The sequence below is a fragment of the Cetorhinus maximus genome, chromosome 3, assembly GCF_964194155.1.
Source record: "Cetorhinus maximus chromosome 3, sCetMax3.hap1.1, whole genome shotgun sequence".
In the NCBI taxonomy this organism is placed as follows: Eukaryota; Metazoa; Chordata; class Chondrichthyes; order Lamniformes; family Cetorhinidae; genus Cetorhinus; species Cetorhinus maximus.
The window spans coordinates 53978120-53996441 of record NC_135881.1 but is presented as its reverse complement, the minus strand read 5'-3'; the positions used below and the strand labels follow the sequence as shown (position 1 = coordinate 53996441).

General features: G+C 45.5%; 1 protein-coding gene across 2 annotated transcripts in view; it reads left to right on the top strand.

The window, feature by feature from the left end:
• Positions 1 to 18322, top strand: part of LOC144678644 (plexin domain-containing protein 2-like) — a 482473-nt gene that overhangs the window by 420260 nt on the left and 43891 nt on the right. The window lies entirely within an intron of this gene.

The following is an 18322-nucleotide window of genomic DNA, read 5'->3' as shown; positions in this document are numbered from 1 at the left end:
GGATGTCCAGTCTTGAGTTGCTAGTGTTGCAACTAGGTTGTATAGAAGAATGAGAAGTGACCTTATTGAAAGTTATTAGATTCTTAGGAGGTTTTGACTGGGTAGATGCTGAGAGATTGTTTCCCCTTGTGGGAGAGTCTAGGACCAGAGGGCATAATCTCAGAGTAAGGCAGTGTCTCAAGACAGAGACGAGGAGGAATTTCTTCTCTCAGAGGGTAGTTAATCTGTGGAATTCTTTAGCACAGAGGGCTGTAGAGGCTGGGTCATTAAGAATATTCAAGGCTGAGATTGACAGATTTTTAATCATTAATGGAATCAAAGGTTATGGGGAAAAGGCAGGAAAGTGGAGTTGAGGATTATCAGATCAGCCATGATCTCATTGAATGGCAGAGCTGACTCAATGCGCCGAATGGCCTACTTCTGCTCCTTCGTCTTATGGTTTTATGGTCAGAGTGGGGGTAGAGGTAATCATGGCCACCTTCCACTATGTCCAGCAGACGCCCCAGAGAGGCGTCGCTAAATTTGGGATTGCCGTCTGCTTTGTTTTCAGGGCCATCTTTCACCTGGACAAGTCCTGGTCTGTTGACATGAAGTAGGCAGATGCTCTGGTGTGCAGTAAATTTGACGCCCGGAGCGAGGGAGCGCTGAGGTCACAGTGTGGCGGGCAAGTCCGAGCCTGCCCGCTAGCGATCCAGAGTGTTTCCTGTGAATGCATTATTAATGATACTGGATGCGCCAGGAATGGGATAATACGGTGCAAAAATTCGCAGTTGTGGCCGGCAGGTAAAACATCTGTTTTTCTGCCCGCCACCCCACTTAGTGCAAATCTGTGACGATTCCACCCATTGCTTTCTTTTATAGAACCATAGATGCTTACAACACTGGCTCACCATGTCTGTGCCAGCTCTTTGAAAGAGCTATCCAAATAATTCAGCAACCCTGCTCCTTTTCCATAGCCCTGCATTTTACCTTCCAAGTATAAGTCCAGTTCCCTTTTGAAAGTTACAACTGAGTTTGCCTCCACCATCCTTTCAGGCATTTTTTTCCAAATCAGAGTGACAGGCTGGGTAAAAAGTCGCTCATCATCTTCTCCCTGCCTCTTTTTTTTGTAATCTTCTCTGACTAGCTTCAGGTAATGCTGCAAATGTATTTCCTCTGATGACTGTTAAGCTACGTTTTAAGGCTTGTGGTAGAAAAGTAACTTTTGGGATACATTTTGCATTCTCTGATTCTATTTATATCCAGTCCTTCAATCTTCACATTCTTAAATCCTGCTCCAGTGTTAAGGGCTTTTTGAGTCTTTAAGCCTTCTAAAACCTTTGAAATTTTATGAACAATATTAGATCTTAAATATGTGCACATGCTGCATATAATCCCATCAGGCAACCAGCCTCATTCAGCTCATGAAATGGATCTCTCTTAAAGGTGTGATTCAAGAAACTATAATTATTCGATTTTAGTTAATTTTACTACAACCTCACTTCAAAATTATTTTATTCTCCTTTTTCTCCCAGTGTATAAATCACTGGGATAAATGCGGTACTGGTAATGTTCTCTTGTGGCCTAATTAGGCTGGTATTGGGCCTAAGATCATAACAGAGAAATCTATTCTTATTTCTTGATTATTGATGGGCTCAACCTTCTCAGGATTTTAGTACAGTAATAGCAGCAGCCATGGCTGCACCAGGGCATATTAATCCTTTCATTTAAGCATTTCTGCATCTTCTGTGGAACATTTCAAATGCTATTTTAAAGGTAATGACAATCAAAATCATCAACAAAGTAAATTTATGGAATTGCTTTTGCCCACATGCCCACCATTTTCTGGTAAACACTGGTTGGATGAAGATTTAGAAAATCTGTCCTGCAATGAATTTTAACGTCCTAAAATTGGATTGCGCCATTTTTTTGGGTGCAGGGGCCACAATTCACGATTTGTCCATGCCAGCTCCAGTAGAGGCCAGCAGCACACAAATTTGGTGCTAGCACTTCATTTACGTGATTTTAGCTTAGGGTCAAGCATTTGCCGCACTGCTGGCTGCCTCTCCATTCAGCAGAGAGCCAAGCAGCGTTGTGTTAATAGCACCTGGTGCAACCAACCTTTTATTCTTAAAGGCAGTCTGTCCCTCTTAGAGCGCAGCTGCAATTAATTACAAGTAGTTTCTTGCTGATAAATACTATTGCTGCAGTTCTAAACAAGGAAAATGTAACATCAAGGCAAGAGAGGGTTCGAGGGTCAAGGATGCAGCGCTGGAGACCTTAGTGGCGGAGGTGGAGAGGACGAAAGGTGCCATGGTTCTGCAGTGATGCAGCAGGCCCTCAAGGACAACCCTCAGAAAGGATTGGGAGAAGGTAGTCAAGGAGGTCAAAGTAAGCAGCAAAGATCAAATCAATGATCACATTGTTATAGGTGCGACTAACTGGCAAATGTATCACACTGCTGCAAATGGCTGTTGAGGATATTTTCAAATGTTGGTAATGATTGTCTCAAAAGTGCACAAAAGACTTGTTGACCTTCTGAATCATCTTAAACCAAGGACCTGCTAGCAGCATCACACGAAGTCTAATGACCTCAGGTGGGTGGTCAAAGTCAGTGAATGTATTTTCACATGACCTCTCTTACCCACCCCTCCACCAGCCTCTTATGCTGTTTATGCACACTCCATCATTCACCAATCACCAGTCCCTAGCACTTGTATTCCACCTCACACATCTACCAATACTGTCAGCCTCACACCCACCTCTTGCTGCCTTCACATAACTCCAACCAGTCAGCATTGGCGGGCACATTATTCAAACACAATACAACAATCAATGATATCCTTTCATCTCTCTTGCAAAACAAGGTGGCACAACACTGAAAGGAGCAAAGTGGGGCAGGGGGGGTGGTGCAAAGAAGGCTGCATCTCCTGAGCCCTATAGGGGAATTGGTCCTCAGCATCATGGGGCCGTCTGCAACACAGCCCATTACAACTCAAGTCATTAATGACATTCAAAAGGTCAACAAGTCTTTTGTGTACTTTTGAGACAACCATAACCAACATTTGGAACCATCCTCGAAAGCCATTTGCAGCAGTATAACACACTTTCCAGTTAGTCTCACCTATATCAGTGTGTGATCATTGATTTGATCTTTGCTGCTTATTTTGGCCGTACCCTTAGCATTGGGCATATTCTCTTGCATATTTGTCCAAATGCAAGTACTGTGTTCACCCCTAAGCAATCACCTTCCATGCCTGCTGCACCAATTGCTTATTTGTGCGCTCTTCAGAACCATAAAGGCCATTCCATCTTTTTCTCTCTGGTTGCCTGAAGGAGCATCTACAAACCTTTCATGTTTATTATTTTGTGTCTTGCTTCGCCATCATCACTCGAATTTTTACAGTCCATAACTGGATTGACTCAGTGTGCATTCTTTATAGTTCTTGAATGAATATTAAGCATAATAACCTTTAGGCACATTCTGATTGATTCCCTGCTAAGTTGTATGTGAGTTGCAGTGTTGGGTAACCATCTCACTCACAACTAGTATGCTGAAACAAATAATTTACTCTTCTTTCAGGTATTATCATTGCAGCAAAAGTTACCATTATTTAGATACTACTTGTTCTTCTACGTTGTCAGCTGTGACGCAGATGGTAGCACTCTTGCCTTTTGTGTTGGAAGGTTCTAGGTTCAAGTCCTACTCCAGGACTTAAGCACAAAAGAATTCAGGATGACGCTCCAGTGCAGTTTTGAGGGAATGCTGCATTATCAGTCTTTTAAATGAGACGTTAAACTGAGGCCCCATCTGCCCCATCATGTTGACGTAAAAGATCCCATAGCACGATTTTGAAGAAGAGCAGGGAGTTACTCATGGTGGCCTAGCCAATATTATCCCTCAATCAACATCACAAAATAAATTATCTGGGAACTATCATCATGCTCTTTGTAGGAGCTTGTTGGATGCAAAATTAGCTGTCGTGAGTCCTACACGGCAACAGTGACAACATTTCAAAAGTACTGCATTGGCTGTAAAGCAATTTGAGGTGTCTGGTGGCCATGAGAGACCTGACAGAAGCACATGTCTTTCTTTCTTCTTCAGGTCTTAATAACTCACAGATGGCAATAAATAGGCAGTAATCACTAGCTATGTATGTGCAGCAGAAACATATTGCTCAAGCATTTAGTTATTGCCTGCAGCAATCAATTCTTGTGAGCTGATGATGTTTTAATATTCATTTCTCTTTTCAATTCTAAGACTTTTTTAATAGTTACTGAAAGCAAGCCCAGTCATTTTCAGTGTTTGAGGTGCACTTTTATTTTGCTTGACAGCCCTTTAAGTGGCTTTCACCCTAACCACCACTTCTCACAATCATTAAGTTGCTTTCTGTAGACCCCTGCATATTTTCTGATATTTGAAATGTTATTTATTTTGGGAAATTTTAGCCCTGACACTGATGCCCAGACACTTCCTGAACCAATTCCACCTCTTTCCTTTTAATGCATTCCTTTATACTCATTGAAATGTGACTTATGTCTTTAACACATATTATTCTTTGTGTCATTTCACTCCAGTTATTTTTTGTTTCAAATTCATTATCAGGACATGGGCAGTGCTGGCTTGCTCAGTATTTATTGTCCATCCTTAATTTCCCTAAGGAGGTGGCAGGTCTACTTGCAGTCCGTGTGGTGAATGTACTTTCACAATGCTGTTAGGCAGGAAGTTCTAAGATTCTACCACATGATTTTGTTCTTTTTATTCTTTGTAATGGTTTGATGCAACTGAGTGACATACTAGGCAACTTGGGTCCAAAAGCAACTGTCTTTACATTTCCTGGGCATACATCATTTTGTCAACTTCATCAGCGAGTGCAGTACTTGGATCATCACCTGGCGTGGGCAGAACTCGATCTGCTGGCACACAGATGGGTTCTGCATGCTGGGACCTTAACAACCTGTTGCTGAAGGACAAATGGTACAGAAAGCGTTCTGAAGATTCTGGGCTAACTAGAGAAAGAAGCTGGGCAGTGGTGGGTGGGAGGGAGGGGGGTGCCTTCCCTTCTTTCAGGCTATAGTGGGATGCAGATAAGACTCACATCCACCTCTTTTGTCAGGAATAAGCAAGAGGGTCGACTAAGTGGTGGGAGTCCGAGTCAGCTAGTTGAAGAGGATGATTCTTGACCTGGAGTCCCATTTTGGTCAATTCTTGGAGGTCCCTGTGGATACTGTATGAAGAGAAGAGCGCGCTAAACAACCTGCAGCTCGTCAAGTCCCGGGGCACATATGTGAGATCAGGGATTTGGTTCCTCCTGGACCTAAACTGCTACTGCCTCCTCTTCTACTTGCTGGGAAAAAGAGAGGCTCCATAAACCGCTGTTGGGGCAGCTGGCCAAAGACAGTCCAGGATCCAGAAGGGACCAGTGCCAAGTCCTGTGCCTATTAAAGGACTCTGTTCTCTCTGGATCCATCTAGCGAGGATGCTGTGTAGAATTATTGTGTGAGGACCCACTGAGGGTTAGCTTGGAAGGCACTAAGCTGCTGGATGCTCCGCTCAACTTGGCAGAGCTGACTGGTGCCATCTGCCAGCTCTCAAGGGATAAGTTCCCAGTGCTGATGGGTGGACAGGGGAGGACATTCTGGGACATCCTGGAGGGAGAGTATATGTGGGTCCTGTGGAAAAGTTTGATCACTGTGAAGATGACTTCTCCTGGTGCAGCATAATCTTTGTCCTCCATCACCAGAAAGGTGATCTCTGCTGCCTCAAGAAGTGACACCCAGGCCCGGCGGATGAGACCGGAAAGTCTTAGCCCTAGTCTCCCTTTTCAGCACAGACTGTAAAATCTTTACCAGGGACATATCCACTTGCCTTGATCCTAGACATAGGCCACAATTTCCAGAGGGCTGGTCTGTCAGTCACTTTCCCTGGATCAGGAGAAAGTTTTTGACGAGATGGATCACGAATATCTATTTGAAACTCACTGCGTATTTGGGTTCTGGACCCATATCTTCACCTATCAACATCCTGGGGGTTACCATTGACCAGAAACTGAACTGGACCAGCCATATAAATACTGTGGCTACAAGAGCAGGTCAGAGGCTAGGAATTGTGTGGTGAGTAACTCACCTCCTGACTCCCCAAACCCTGACCACCATCTACAAGGCACAAGTCAAGAGTGTGATGGAATACTCCCCGCTTGCCTGGATGAGTACAGCTCCAACAACACTCAAGAAGCTTGACACCATTCAGGACATAGCAGCCCGCTTAATTGGCAACCCATCCATAAACATTCACTCCCTCCACACTGACGCACAGTAGCAGCAGTGTGTACCATCTACAAGATGCACTGCAGGAATTTACCAAGGCTCCTTCAAAAGCACCTTCCAAATCCACGACCACTTCCATCTTCACTGTCGCTGTGACAAAATCCTGGAACTCCCTTTCTAATGGCACTATGGGTGTACCTACACCACATGGACTGCAGCGGTTCAAGAAGGCAGCTCACCACCACCTTCTCCACAGGAATTAGGAATAGGCAATAAATCCTGGCCTAGCCAGTGATGCCCACATCCCACGAATGAGGGAAAAACCTGAATCCAACTTATGTATGTCACTTTGGAGAGTCTGATTAAGGCAAATGGATCTTTGATGACATTTCTTCACTTCTGTATCAGAGTGTGTCAGGAATATCCCATGTCCAACTAGTCATATTCCATTTGCTTGAAACCTGTTCAGTGCCTGTTGCAGAAGAGGTTGACTGAATTAGCTCTGTGCAGGCCAGGCGTGAAGATCATCTGCTTAGTGTACACCGATGACATGTTCTTCATGGCTGGAGTGTCCTAAGCAGAGTCGTCTTCAGCTGCCTAATCAATGACATTCCCCCCATCATAAGGCCAGACGTGGGGATTTTGCTCATGATTGCACAGTGTTCAAAACCATTCACAATACCTCAGATACTGAAGCAGTCCACCCCACCATGCAGCAAAACCGGGACAAATTAATTCAGGCTTGGGCTGATATGCAGCAAGTAACATTTGCACCACACAGGCGCCAACAAGAGAGAATCTAACAATCCCCATAACATTCAATGGCATTATCATCGCTGAATTCCCAGCATCAACATCCAGGGGTTACCCTTGACCAGGAACTTCACTGGACCAGCCACATAAATGTTGCCTCGGAACAAGAAGGTTGTGTGTTTTTCCATAGACTTCAGCACTGAATCCAGGCTGACACTCCAGTGCAATATTGAGGGAGTGCTGCTCTGTCACTGGTGCTATCTTTCAGGTGAATTAAAACAAAGATCCTGTCTGTTCCCTCAGGTAGATGTAAGTGACGTAAGCACCATTCAAAGGGAGCAGGGGGGCTTCTCTCGATGTTCTAACCAACATTTATCTTACAAAACAACACCTAAAACAGATGACCTGGCCATTTATTTCATTACTAGAGTGACCATGGGAAGAATTTAATGCCACCTCCCAACCCTTGGAGGTGAGTTCAGAGTTTGAGGGGCTGTTTGATCAGGTGGGAGGATGCAGGATGGGGGACCTCGTCCCCTTCCCATCTCACTCTGATCAAGCTTCAGGCCGGATGAGTGGAGGGCAGCCTTCTCACCCGGAGGCCGGCTGATGCCCTTAAGTAGCCACTTAAGGGCCTCATCCTGACACTGCTAGGATTTAAGCAGCGCCAGGCCAGGGCCTCACCATCCATGGAAACCACCCAGCAAATCCCGTCAGGCTTGCCAGCGGCCTACCAAAAGGTAGCCCTCGTTCACAGGGACTCTGTGCCCGATCGAGGGACCCAACATCAGGAAGGAGGGGGCTGCAGAAATCCACCTCCCGCCCTTGCTTCTGATCCCCCCCTACTCCCCAGCGAACCCTTCCCCACAACCCCCATCCTGCCCACCCTCACCTCTGCCTGGGGCTCCATGGCTGATCTCTCCTGCAGACCCAAGTGTAGTACTGCCATTGGCCACCACTCCCAGTGACGCTGTTGGTACTGGAGAGCTGCTGGCCTCAGATTGGCTGACAGCTCTCAGGAGCGGGTTTTACGCCCGACAAGGGGCTTAATTGAGAGGGAGACCCGATGCTGTCCGAGTAAGTGCCTGATTACCTGCTAACTGCGTCAGGCCTCCCAGAAAGAAGCGACAGGGAGTTCCTACGAGCTCTCCAGCAATTGGGCAATACACTGTCACATTCATTTAATTCCACCCTTTATTTCAAAAGTACTTTGTTCCTTGTAAATGGCTCTTAGGAGAAAAATGCCTAAGGCAAGTGGCTATTAAATATAATTGTATGTCTTCAATTCAACCAGAGCTGCAATAGTGATCATATCATAATTGACTTTGAGGTTGCTTGGTTAATCTAAGAGTAGACCTCATTTACTTTTATTACAAACCTATCATTCTGCAGCACAGGGGGGTTTAATGCTATGGTGCTGCTCATCTGTTGTGGGTACATGAAAATAACTTGTCAAATGTCTCATTTAAAAAGGCTTCAATAGATTTTAGTAAACTTCACCACTTTGCAGCATAGTGTTTTACAGCATAATGAGCACAGCAACATCTCATGCAGGTCCTGTAAAATGGAAAACCTTTGTGAAAAAAAAAATTGACTTGAGGCACCTAACAATTTTACACAGTCAATTAACAAAGATATTTTTGCTCAGAGATGTCTGATTTATCATACGTGGCAAAATAGTTGCTGTAATATATTCCTCATCTCAGTACATCAGGTGAGGCCAGAATACTCCACAGTGATTAGGTAACCCCATACTTCCATATACAATGGAACAAAGAGGATTTCAAATTGATGATACTGTTACAATCTGGTTAGGGACCATTAACATTTAAAAAGAAGTCCGAAAACCTTGTTCTAACCAACAGAACTATGCCACAAGATTTTTTTTAACAGAACAAATTTTATTACATGGAAAAGATTTAAACAAAACAAGCACTATTACCTTAGCAATATGGTTTATAACTATATATGTAATGCCTTCAAGTTCACTTCCTACTTCTGCCAAGAATTCTCTTATAAGACACATCAATCTTAAAGTTATTTACTTCTGTAGGGACCTCCCTGAAGAATGGCAAGGTCCTCTGGAGAATTTTTCTCAGCTCGAGCTATTCTCAAGAGGTAAAATTTTCATTTACCTCCTCTTGACTGTGGATGTCTCAGTCCCTTGATCTGGTTACTATTTCAATACTTCCAAGCGAATCTGCTGGTTACGTGGGCAGCAGAATTTTGGATGGCCTCCAGATTATAGAGGGTAGAATGTGGGAGGCCAGGCAGGACTGTGTTGGAATAGCCAAGTCTTCTATCTTCAGGAATCTGTGGGCATGCACTCCAAGACCCCTCTGTTCCCCTACACTTCTCAGTATCCTACCATTTATTGTGTATTCCCTCACTTTGTTTACCCTCCGCAAATACATTATTTTATACTTTTCTAGATTAAATTCCATTTGCTGCTTTTCTGCACAACTGACCAGCCCATTGATATCTTCCTACTTTACAGCTTTCTCCCTCACTAATTTTTGTATCATTTATCTGTAAACTTCTTAATCATGTCTCCAATATTGAAGTCTAAATTGTTGATATACATCAACGGCAATTACAGATGGTCAGAAAATGCTGGCCTTGCCAGTGATGCTCACATCCCATGAAAGAATGAAAAAAGAGAAAAGCAAGGGACCTGCAGAACCCCACTGGAAAAAGTCTTCCAGTCACAAAAATACCTGTAGACCTTTGCTTCCTGCTACCGAGAAAATATTGGATCCAACTTACCTCCTGTCCTTGGATCCCATGGGCTTTTATTTTTGTGGCCAGACTGCCATGTTGGATCTTATCAGAAGCCTGGCTAAAACCTATGTAAACTGCAATGAACACGCTACCCTCATTGACCATCTTTGTTATGTCCTGAAAAAATTCAGTCAAGTTATTTAGACATGTCCTTCCCTTAAGGAATCCATGCTGACTGTACTTGATTAATCCATGCCTTTCTAAATTATGAGTTATACTATCCTTCATTTTTTTTCCAATAATGTGCCCAGCCTTGAGGTAAGGCTGACTGGCCTGTATTAATTGGTTTATCCCTTCCTCCCTTTTAAAACAACAGTAACAATGTTAGCATTCCTCAAGTCCTCTGGTACCATGCCTGTAGCCAGAGAAATTTGGAAAGTAACGGTCAGAGCCTCCATTATTTCCTCCCTTGCTTCTCTTAACAGCTTGATATTCATTTCATTTGGGCCTGGCCTTCATTCCACTTTCAAATGTGATAAACCCCTTACTATTTCCTCTCTCACTATATTTATACATCCAATATTTCACACTCCTCTTCCTTTTCGGCCCAGAACTTCCGATTGGGGTCAGAATCCCTATTTCTGACCGAAATCAGACAAAAGGTTACCTGCTTACCTTCCTGCGAATTTTTCGGGCCCATTGAAGATCCTTCCAAACTCACGCAGCGCAGCAGCCTTCACAGGGAGCAGCGGAGGGAATCGTCGTAGAAGCCAGGGCCCCTTTCTATAGAGCCAGCTGCCGCATTCCGCTTAGTAGAGAGTTTAAATGTTCCAAAGCCACTTTGAGAAGCTACGGAGAGAAGGTAAGTGTGCAAAGTAAGTGGGCAAGGGAGTAGGGAGGCAGGTGAGAGGGTAGGGTGGCAAGTGGCTGGGTGAGGGGTTAGGGTGGCAGTTAAGTGAGTGAGGGGGTAGGTTTAGCTGTCAGGTGGGTGAGGGTAGAGTGGCAGGTGGGTGAGGGTAGAGTGGCAGGTGGGTGGGTGAGGGGCTGGGGTGGCAACTAAGTGGATGAGGAGGTAGGGTGGCAGATTAATAGGTGGTGGGGTAGCGTGAGTCGGGGGTCGGTGGGTTGAAGGGGTTAGTCGGGTCGGGTGAGTCGGGGAGTCAGGGGAATAGTTGGGTTACGGGGGTGAGGGGGTAGTCAGATTGCGGGGGTGTAGTCAGAGGGTTGGGACTGGAGTGTACTCGGGGTGGGGAGGAGGGAATCGGGGGGATCCAGTGCGGAGTCAGTAGTATCGTTACCCAGGAGTTAGAACTGGTTTTAATCCTTCTACCCTTTTCTGGATAACCATCTAAAGTCTCTGACTCTAATTCAGATTTGGAGATTTTTTCGGAGGGTTCTAGACATGTGGGAATTGCCCATAAAAAGTCCAATTTCCTGAGCAATCCCCATGTAGTCAATGTGTCAGGACTCCTGAGGGGTCCCGTAGTGCATCTTGGGGTGGGTACCTCCAGGGTACAACTGTCCGAAGACTGGGATTTCTGGGCCAATGTCTGCATCATCACCCTCTATTGTCAAGACAGACACAAACTATTCATTAAGAACCTTGCCGCTGTCTTCCACCTCCACTCGAGTTACCGTTTTGGTCTCTAATCAGCCAGAGTCTTTCTTTGGTTATCCCTTTGCTCTTACATCTTTATAAAATGTCTTTCAGTTTTCCTTGATTTTAATTACCGTTATTTTTCCCTGCCCTCTTTTTGCTTTCACATTTTCCTTTTTAATTTCATGCCTGCACTTTCTACACTCCTCCAGTTTTTCTGCAGTATTAAGCTCTTGGTATCTGTATGCTCTTTGAATCCATGGGCAGAATTTTCCGGTCGGTGTGCAGGGGCGGGCCCGATACACCGATGTGTAAAATGACGCATGATGACGTCGGGCGTGTGTCCCGACATCACCACGCGCTATTGCGATATTTCGGAAGGCAGGCGTGCTATAAGTTCCGAGGCGTGCCCGCCATTAATTAACGGGCCAATTAAGGCCCTTGATGCAGAAATTGAACACGATTTTTCACAGCCCGTGTGATTTTCAGTACGTTGCACGGGCGCAACGGGCAGGTGGGTAGACCACATTTTTAAAATCCTCATCCACGGGCGGGATAAGAGGGGTGAGTGGGCTCGCTCATGCGAGTAGTTAGAACTTTAGTTTATTACTTACTGCTGCTTGCTTGTGTGAACAGGACAATATCATTTCGCTTCAGAGCTGCTTTGACAGAAAGGACAGGCTTTAGTTCAGGACTCTGGAGGAATCATTACACTTGGGGCCTTCTAAGTATCAGACAGCCTTCCCTTACCCTGGGAATGGGGATTGTGCTCTCTGCTGGAGGCTCCTCCTCTGAGGAGGAAGAGAGGACCAGAAGGGGGAGGCAGCCAAGAGTCCATATTCAGCCTCCAGGGGAGCCACCTGTGGGAGGAGAGGCGCAGGTACAAGGGGCGCGGGGCCAACAGGAAGTCCAAGGTGGAAGGGGCCGCAGAAGACGCCACTATCCTGCTGCCAGGGTTTACAGGCGGCAATGCAGCTACCTCAATATGTCTGAGGTGCAGTGCCGAAGGAGGCTACATCTCTCAAGGAAGACAGTCACCTCCATTTGTCAGATGATCAGACCTGAGATCAGCTCCGACTGTGTGGGTGGACACCCCATGCCAGTGGCGCTGAAGGTCACGGTTGCCCTCAACTTCTATACATCCGGCTCTTTCCAGGGGTCAGTAGGTGACCTTTGCCCAATCCATCTCCCACACTGACACTGACTACCTGAGGTCATTGCCGGGGTGAGGGCTTGCAGGCCCAAGCGTGTCACCAGGAAGCCCTGATTATTTTCGTGGAGGAGCGTCTCCATGAAAGTCACCACTCTCTCCATGGAGGAGGCAGTGTGCTCGGCAATGAGGGTCATTTCATTGCTCATGCTCCACCTGGACTTCTCCATTACGGAGACCATGGCATGCATTCCCTCATGTATCTCCGCAAGATCCTCCCGCACACCCTGCTGGACTTCCAGCATCTGCTGCCTCGGGAAGACTCCAGAGGCTCATCATCAGCCACCGACTGAGCATGTTCCTGGTCCCCAGCAGCCCTCCGACTGCCGGCGGCCTGGGCACTCTCTGCCTCCGCCTGCACTTCAAGCAAGTGTGAAGCGCCCTCACCGCTGTGCACCAAGATACCAGCTGACGATCTTACTCCCACTGAGGTGCTGGTACCTGCGCTGACGCCTGTCTGGCTTAGCGTTAATGTCTTCTATGCTCTCAGGGGTGAGTGGCGGTCCCTCTGCCTCCTGAGCACAAGCGTGCTCTGGTGAGGCTGAAAGGAAGAACAAGGACATTTGATTAGTTGAAGTTGTTAATGTGCACCCGGATCAGGATGCGCTCCTCCTTCCATTATCAATGGGCATCCCGCGTTGGAGGCTGAAAGCAATATACAGTCAACAGTGGAATGTTTGCACTGACAGACATTGTGACCTCAGGGCACCTCCCAGTGACACCCCAACCTCACCATGACCGGTTGACCTGGGCGCATGGTGCCTCTCCAGCTCCAGTGCCTCCTGCTCTTATCTGGTGATGATGAGCAGATGGGGCTGCCCTCCGCCAGTCTGCAGCCACTCTGCATTATTGTGGGCTGTCTTCTCCTGAAAGGAGAGAGGAGCATTGATTAGTCCACCCTGTACCTGCATTGCCATTGCAGCCTGGCCACCCCCACCTGAGGGAAACCTTGCAGGGCTCAGCCTATTCATGACCCTGGAGCCGCAATACACTCACTCCAAGCAGCCAGGGCTGACCCCCTTGCCCAGATGCTGCCTCCATCACATTTGCCACTCACACTCGAAGAACTTGCAAACCCACGAACGCTACCATCTAGCAGGACAAGGGCAGCAGATAGATGGGAACACCGCCACCTGGAAGTTCCCCTCCAAGTCACTCACCATCCTGACTTGGAAATGTTTCACCGTTCCTTCACTGTCGCTGGGTTAAAATCCTGGAACGCGCCCCCAAACAGCACTGCGGGTGTACCTACACCACATGCAGCGGATCCAGAAGGCAGCTCAGCACCGCCTACTCACGGGCAACTAGGGATGGGCAATAAATGCTGGTCCAGCCAGCGAAGGCCATATCCCATGAATGAATGAATATAAAAACAAAATTTTGAGGTGGGGGGGCGGGGGGGGAGCAACCTAACTGCTGTGCTACGTGATCCATGCCAACACGGTGCTTACCCTTCCCGATCATAAGAAGAAACTAATGTTTCCATTAGTAGGAGACACTAGGACCCAAGGGCACAGCCTCAGAGTAAAGGGAAGACCTTTTAGAACAGAGATGAGGAGAAACTAATTTAGCCAGAGAGTGGTGAATCTATGGAATTCATTGCCACAGAAGGCTGTGGAGGCCAGGTCATTGAGTGTATTTAAGACCGAGATAGATAGGTTCTTGATTGGTAAGGGGATCAAAGGTTACGGGGAGAAGGCGGGAGAATGGGGTTGAGAAACTTATCAGCCATGATTGAATGGCGGAGCAGGCTCGATGGGCCGAATGGCCTAATTTCTGCTCCTATGTCTTATGGTTTTATGAATAGGCCACTGGGCCGCCATTGGACCCGGCAGTCATTGGCCTCCCGCTGCTGCCGCCCGCCACTTCACGCTGATCCACGGGAGCCACGATTTACACTGGGCGGGGCCTTAATTGGTCTGCCTGTGTAAAATGTTGGTGTGGAGCTAATCACGGGCGGCGATCAGCTCCGCGCCCGCCCGCTCCCACCCAGCCCACCCACCATAGGAAAAATCCTGGCCCTTGCGTCTGTGGATTTGGAAGTCCCACCCTTTTTACTTTTGGGAACATCTTTGTTCTGAACACTCCTTATTTCCTCCACTTTTCTGACACTGTCGCCTTCAAGTAGCTATTTCCAGTCCACTTTTGCCAAATCAGCGTAGAGAGCTGAGGTCCCGATTTTAAAACTTTTACAGATGGGCTATCTTTATCCTTTTCCAAACTATACTAAATCTAACTGAATTATGATCACTGCCACCAAAATGCTCTTGCACTGATATCCCTTCCACCTGCCCAGCTTCATTTTCTAAAACTAAGTCCAGATCTGCCTCTCCTCTTGTTGGGCTTGCTATATACTGGTTACACAAAGTTCTCCTGAATATATTTTCATAATTCTGTGCCTTCAATACCTTTTCTGCCCTCAGTTTATCCCAGTTAATATTAGGGTAATTGAATTCCTCCATTATTACTGCCCTATTGTTTCTGTACTCCTCAGCAATCTGCCTGCTTATTTGATTGTCTGACAGTTTTGGGGTCTATAGTATACTCCCAGTAGTGTGATTGTCCCTTTTTTGTTCCTCAATCCATATGGCCTTTTTAATGATCGTGATCTTTCTAGCATATCATCCTTCCTCACAGCTGTAATTGTTTCTCTAACCAATATTGCAACCACCTCATTTTTTATACCCCTCTCTATCGTGTCTGAAAAAAAACTGTAACCAGGAATGCTGAGCTGCCATTCCTGCTCTTTTTAAGCCATGTTTCAGTAACAGCTATGATATAACCCTTCCCAGTGTCTATCTATGTCCTCAGCTTGTCTGCCTTATTCACCAGACGCCTTGCAGTATACCACTAATCACTGAACAACTCCTTTGTTGTCTAATTTCTAACCTTTGCTTTTTCTGTGTTCCATACTCACTTACAAATTTCCTGTCTTCCATTTCCTGTTTTGCTTCTCTCCTTTCTGAATCTACACTCAGGTTCCCATTCCCTTGCCAAGATACTTTAAACCCTCGCAACAAACCTCTCCACCATGCTATTGATCCCAGCCCTGTTGAGTTGCAGCCTGTCCAGCTTGTACATGTCCCATGTTCCTCAGAATGAGCCTCAATGACCCAAAAATTCTAAAGCCCTCCCACCTGCATCATGTCTCCAGCCATGGATTTGCCTGCACTATTTACCTATTTCTGTACCAGCATGTGGCACTGGGAATAATCGAGAGATTTCTATCTTTGAGGTCTTAATTTCTAATTTCTTTCCTATCTTCCTAAAAGCTATATGCAGGACCTTATACTTCTTCCTATCTATTTATTTTGGTACCAATATGGACCATGACATCTGGCCATTCAGCCTCCACCTTCAGAGTGCTCTGCAGCTGCTCAGTGATATCCTTGACCCTGACACCAGGGAAGCAATATTTCATCATGGAGTCATGTCTGTGGCCACAGAAATGCTTGTCTGTTCTCCGTATTGGATGCCTTTGTACTAATGCTTTTCCCCAAATCCCCCACTCCCAGTCACCCACCCTATAGCTGATGTATCAATAGTTCTGTGGAGTTGGCTCTGGCTGTACTCCCCAGAGGAACCATTGCCCTCACCATTACTCTAAACTGAGTACCAGTTAGAGAGCTGAGATGCACTCAAGAGACCCCTGCACTACCTGCCTGATCCTCCTTGACTGCCACGCGGTCACCCATTCCCACCCTGCCTGCACATTCTTAAGCTGCAGGGTGACCACCTCCAGAAACTTGCTCTCTATGTAGCTCTTAACTTTGTGGATGGATTATACTGATGCCAGCTGCTTCTCAAGCCCCAAACCCAGAGCTCGAGCTCCTCCACCTGACAACACTTCCTGCATATGTGGTTGTCCAAGAAATGGGAAGCATCCTGCAGCTTCCACATGAACAAGATGTGCATTCCACTGGATTGAGGTGTCCTGCCGTGCTTCTATTGATTAGGCAAGTAGCTAAAGTTACCAGAAATAAATGTAAAACTCAATTACTTGATCTAGTTTAAGTTCTGGGTAGGTTAAATTAAATATTTACCTGTATCTTAACTCCATCGCACCTCCTTGTAATGTGACATCCTCTTCCTTCATGTTATTGTGCTCTGCTGATCCTCATGCTGTACCATGCTCAGTTTTAATCTCAGGCGTCTCCAGTGGTGCTCTGCACTTTGCCAATTCTGTTGCGGTCGCTATGTTCAAACTGGAATTGCTAAACATAGTTCTGAACTTTTAGATGCAATAAATAATTGACATAAGAATTTAATAAAGTAATTGTTTAGTCAAAAACAGTAAATTAGAACTTTTTTTTGATTCCTGTAGAATTCACAAATGCTAGTCTTGTTCCAACCAAATGGGGAGATGGTAGCATAATGGTAATGTTCTTGGCCTGAAAATCCAGAGACCTAGGCTAATCCTCTGTGGGCATGGGTTTAAACCCCACTATGGCACCTGGTGGAATTTGAATTCAATTAATTAGAAACAAAATCTGGAATTGTAAGCTAGTCCATGGTGACCATGAAAGTATCATCAATTGTTGTAAAAACCCATCTACTTCACTAATGTCCTTTAGGGAAGGAAATCTGCCATTCTTTCCTGGTCTAGTCTACATGTGACTCCAGACTCACAGCAATATGGTTGATTCTTAAATAGCCTCGCAATCCACTTAGTTTAAAGGCAATTAGGGATGGGTAACAAATGCTGGCTTTGTCAACGCTACCCACATCCCATTAAAGAACAAAAAAAACTCATTGCATTGCTAAATGTTACTTAGGACTTCAGTATGTGGTCTGGAGATATTATATTAGCTTCACTAAGTTCCTTATTGGCAATGGCTGTGAGAATGTTGGCTTAATGAATATCCATATTTAATTAAATAACAAACCCTTTGGCTTTGACAATAATTTCTGTGTAAAACAGGTTCTGCAGAATATCTCGGAGACATTCTTGAATTCGAGACAAAAGTATCCCTCCCAATAAAATATGATGCTCTCTCAAGTCCAAATTAACCTTCAGTTTCTTTCAATTAAATTGTGGTGCCTTTTTAAAACTCCGGTGCTTTTATTCTTAGATATAATGCCAACGTTCTAACACAAAAATGAGGGAAAGTTATTGATCCAACTGAAACAGATATTTTGTAGGAAGTGGCAGTAGAAATGTAATTGGTTTCATCAATTGTGGCTTTCATTTGTAAACTCGAATGTTCTAATTAGATGAGCAAGTTATCATTGAGCAGAATTTGACGGCAGCGTGATTTTACGTTCCCGCTGAAGTCAACGGCGTTTATGATGGCTCACCGCATTTTACGGCCCTGCCCCCGCCGAAACGGGGCCGTAAAATTCTGCCCATTGTGTTGTGTGACTGGTGCACCCTGAGGACAGTGTATGCATGCATCAGTGAAAAAACATTTCATTCAAGGTAAAAAGAAAAAGAGGAATCAACCAGGAGGCAATTACATTTTGATGATTATTGTATTTGAAAGGAAATAATCCCTACTGAGTATATTTTTCATAAAAAGCACTTTCCCCGTTTAATTCTGTGAAAATCATAAAACATTTCCTCTAGCAGTACTGAGATTTCTCTGTTTCCTTTTGATGCCCTCATCTACGGCACATCAAAAAACAGTTTCTGAAGTCTCAGAGCCATCAAAAAATTGCTGACTGCAAAAACAACTACAACTTGCACTTATAGGGTGTCTTTAATGGTGAAAAATGGACTAAGGTTCTTCACAGTAGCTTATCTCTTTGAGAAACTCAAAATACAAACATGAATTAGAAGCAGGAGTAGGCCACTC